Below are 4,929 nucleotides of genomic sequence, written 5' to 3'. Positions count from 1 at the left end.
CACAAAATTTGCACCTCAGCCTTTGGACTCCAAAGCCACATGAAGGTACACCGTAGATGAAATTGCACAAAGACAATAGTCATTCTCGATCACCGAGAGACTGCCACTACTATAAACATAGGTTGCTACTCTCCTCAATTCTTCAAGATCCATAGAATCCCAATTAGGACAGCTAGTTTTAAAGTAGTCTTTTACCACTGAACAACAATTCTCAACGAATTGCCTACATATTTGCCTAATGTCCCTTTCTCTGGATAAATTAAGGTCCACATATGTATTTCCTGTGTCAATAAGTCTGTCCATAAACTGAGAGGGTGTTTCATCAATTTCTTGTCGGGTTCTTTCAAATTTTGACTATTTTTCAGGTCTATCAGAGCAAGTTCACATAGCTGTCAATAATGCTTCTCTAGCCTGGTTTAGTTTTGTGTGATCTAGTTCAACATTGGGGTTCCAATGTGGATCTTCAGTTGGCCAATAATGTCCTCTTCTACCTCGTTTTTGATTAGCCAAAGAGACGATATTGTTTTTTTCTCTTTTTGTTAAAAATGTCTCTAACAAATTCTCAACATCCATCCAAGTGGAGTCAAAAGTTCTGAATATGTTCTCTAATTTTTTAATAATTAATATTGTTCTTCCTCAAATGATGGAATATCTTCCTTAAATTTATTTAAATCCTCAGGGCTAAAAGGTGTATGATGTCTTACAGATACCAAGTTTCCATTTTTATTAAAAGTGGGTACTTCCCTTAAAGGAAATAACCTATATGAATTATTTGGTACTCCTGTTTCTGTTTCTAGGCTTCTTAATCCATTCTTATTGGGGTAGGTATGAGAAAGAGAAGAGTTGGGCACACTGAGGGAGAGGTTTTGCTGTTGTCCCATAGTGCTAGAAAGATCAGAAGGGTGAAAGGATACAGAGGAGTTAGGGTTACAGGAATGAGTAGGGTTTGAACTTAAAGTGGAGGCATTAGGATGGTCAGTATGGGTGGGATGTGAACTCAGGGTGGAGGTGGTAGTGTTGGAAGCATGGGTGGGGTGAAAACTTAGAGTGGAGGTGGTAGGGTTGGAAGCATGGGTGGGGTATGAACTTAGTGTAGCAGTCCACACCTGTCTAGGGGCAAGGGAAATAGTTAGTATGTACAGATTGTCTTAGAAGAGAGCATGCTCACTCTTGAGCATGCTCAGTCTTGTGCTTGGTTGGGAAAGCCTCTGACCCTTGACCCCAGCTTCCCCCAGGTTAGGCGGGAAAACAGGTTTCTTTGTGTTCACCTGGTTAAGAGAAACCATACCTATACCTTGTCATCGTTAACCAGTGATAATCATCCCTATGTATTGTGTATATTTGCATATCAAAGAGATTAAATACAGCCGAAGCAAGCTCCACCTTTCCTCTTCCTCTCTTCCCTCTCTTCCTCACTTGGATCTCAGCTCCCACTGATGTCTGTCCTTGCTGGAGCTTGGCCTCTGGCCAAGCTCCATCTTTAATCCTTCTCTATCTCTCCCACCTGGGACCTGGCCTTCGGTCAGGCACTTTCTTTTCTCTATCATCTCTCCGACCTGTGGGGTATTAAGTTTGGATCACTGGATGGTACAAGCCTTCTGAGTAGTCCACTGATCGGAGTATTGCTGTGCTTCATTGATAATTAATAAGGCCTGCATTTCTGACTCATTCCTGCCACCTCATATCTCTAATTTGGCTCCGCCATCCCCCTCATGGTATCCAATACTTCTATCCTTCCTCTATCTTCCTACCTTAAAGCTTTTCTCGCCTCGGGAAGCTTTACTTAGAGTGGAGGGTGTGGGATTGGAAGCATGGGCAGGGAGAAGAGTGGGTTGGTTAGGAGGATTAGTGTCTAGAGCAGGGTGGGACAGATATTCTGATAATGTTCTTAACTCTCTTTTAATGCTTCTCATAAAAGTTACAATCTCCCCATGACTTTCCTCTGTAAGTTCCTCTATAAGCTCCTGCTGAGTATTTAGTTCTGCATTTTGTTGAATATTAGAGGGAGCAATTGGTTGGTTTGACTGAGAAAATGAGTTCTTCAAGGAGATCCAATATTACAGTTACAACAATCAAAAACTCAAGGGAAAGTAGCATGTCGATTAGATTTTGCCATAAGTTCCATGGGATGAACCCTTTCAGAGAGACAAGGAATTCTGTATTTACAAGTTTGGTCATGGAGTTGATGAGCCAGCTATTAAGTAAGTTGCAGACCAATGCTTGTACTAAAAAAAGAACAAAGTATTTACTGAAAAACCAGTTGTTAACCAAGTTCTGAACTGGCTGTAACTCCATATTTCTAAAGTAAACACATGGGAAGCAGGACAAGGCAAAAAGCTTTCCCAGGTTTCCCTTAATCCTAATTTAGGCAGTTGTTCCCTAAAGGAAAGGATATTTAGAAACAGCTCTCCTAGCCAGGACCTTAGGGCCCTGTTGCTAAGATTTAAAACAGGTGTGTTCTATTTAATTTAAAGAGAAATCAAAATGTTTTTTACTCACCTGCTCTTGCAGCTGTGTTTTGAAGCCAAGTTAGCAACGTTTAAAAAAGACTGACAGAGCAAGTAATAAAGAGAGAAAGGAAAGAGATTTCACAGAAATTTTTGAGGGTTTTTTCACCAACTTCGTGATCAGCCATAAACTGTTACAGATAAAAGAGTGGTTGCCTTAAACTGTGACCATGAAAATATGGTTGCAAGACAGTGTCTTGCGTTAAATCAAAAATAAAGTGATTGCCATGGGAAAAAATTCCCAAATATGAAATACCCAAGTCAGCTGGGTTTTATGGAGATTTTAACTAATACAAATAAAGGAATTAAGTACAGGGAGAGAAACAGAGTAAGAGGGAATAGTAGGGAAAAGACTAGGCCAGCCTAGGCTTAAGCCTTAAGAGAGACCAGTCAGTCTTTAATCCACTCATCACAAGATTTGTCCCAAGCAAGATTCTAGTGTTCAGAGAGACCCTCCAGTTTAGCTCCTCAGCTCCACTAAGTTCAGCCACCAAGCCCTCCAATTCAGCTTTGGCAAACTCACCTCCCTCAGGGGCCTTTCTGACCTCCTTTTAAAGAGAATTTTCTCCTATGTCATCTCCCCTAAGTTTTCACATCTACCAATCACAGTAGATTGGTACTGGCCATTCTTAATTCACACCTTCTTTAGTTCTCAACTTCTCTGGGTAGACTAAAACTTCTGAATGTGAATTTCAAAACTACTCAACCCTGTTCAAACCATTCTTAGAGGATGGGATTTGACTATTTCCTGATCAATAACAATAGAGATACTTGGAATGACAGAATCAGGTCTTGGAAACTACAATCTCCACCCTACTCAGGGTAACAGGATTTAGGAAGGGCTGTAGCAAAGCTCAAGATTTAATTATTTGAGAATATGGCCTTCAACAGACATGTGCAAAGGGGACAGCTCTCTGGGCGGTCCTGGGTGAAGCTAGAGCCACCATTGGCACAGGTGAGACACAGGAAGTGAAGTAGAGGACAGCTGAGGAGTTCTGGGGATTTCCTGTGTGAAGGAGAGGAGGTAGTTGGAGCCTGGTGCTTGGAGTGGAGGCCCTCAGACTGTTTCTCCATTTTGGTCACGTGAGTGATAGGGACTGATCTCTTTTCTTTGCCTCAGCTATCCAAGGCCTTGGGCCTTTGGCCCAACCTAAGCAGAGTGGGTATTTAAGCCCTATTCCCTTCTCTCCCCTTTCTCTGTCTCTGTCTCTGTCTCTGTCTCTCTGTCTCTCTGTCTCTCTGTCTCTCTCTCTCTAATACCTTTCTTCCTACTGTTTGTAATTAAAACTCCATAAAAGGTTGACTGCTGACTTGAGTTTTCATTTAGGAATTACATAGCTGAATTCCTTGGCGACCTTAAATTAATATATATCAGTCTTTTAAAGTGATTTCCATATCACATGAGTAAGTTCACACCTCTTTGCCCCTTGCAAGTTTGCAAGTTGCCTGACCTTTATAGGTACTTAGCACCTTTTTGTATTAGATCTAAAAATAGACTTAGCTTAAGGCTTTTGCCTCACTATAAGTATGAGTTAAGTACTTTTTCATTGTTCAATAAGGAGTTTTACAACTTTATCTTCCCCTAAAGTATGCTTAAGTATGGGTGGAGTAATGTAAAGTTCTCACGTTCCTGATCAAGTACTTTCATAGTTTAAAATGGGGAATGGTCTTAACCAAATGTTCTAAGGTAGAGTCTGATAATTTTTAACATTCACAAGTCTGAGAAATTTTAAGATTCACAGTGGTGAGGACTAGGCAATGCGGGTTAAGTGACTTTCCCAGGGTCACACAGCTAGGAAGCATCTGAAGCCAGATTTGAACCTAGGACCTCCTGTCTCTAGGCCTGGCTCACAATCCACTGAGTGATCCAGCTGCCCCCTGTTCAGTTTTAAGAACTGTTTTTATTTCCTTATTACAAAAAAAAGAAGAAAATAAAGAAGAAAAATTAGTAATTATTATGTGGGAAAACTAAAAGGAAAAACTCTGTAAAATTTCCTTTATTTGTAAGTTTGTAAGGCTATGTAAAACCAAAGTCATCAGCCCTGTGAAAAGAGCTTGCTTGGGTTATAGAACTTCTAAACAATGAAATTGGATTACTGAGAATGTACAAGTCTTCATGTCAGGATGAATTATTACTTAAGAAGAAAATTAAGTGAAATCTCTTCTATGTGTGTGAGCCTGGTAACCTTTTATTGTTTCTGTTCCATGAGAGTAAAATTGTATTTCAATCCTAGCTGTGGTTAGTGAAACTTGCTATTTGGGGTAAAAGTTTTTGGGATTGTTAATATTATTTTTAATTTTGAATTCAAGTATAGTCATTGTCAGTAATCTACCATCCAAGTGAAAAGTCACATGTGAGCCCTGAATTGTGATAGATAGAGGTCTTTGTTTGTGAAAAAGCTGAGGGGGAACAACCCACTAC

This window comes from Monodelphis domestica, chromosome 1 (genome assembly GCF_027887165.1).
Source record: "Monodelphis domestica isolate mMonDom1 chromosome 1, mMonDom1.pri, whole genome shotgun sequence".
Lineage (NCBI taxonomy): Eukaryota > Metazoa > Chordata > Mammalia > Didelphimorphia > Didelphidae > Monodelphis > Monodelphis domestica.
The sequence above is the reverse complement of the archived record's forward strand: the minus strand, read 5'-3'. Positions refer to the sequence as shown.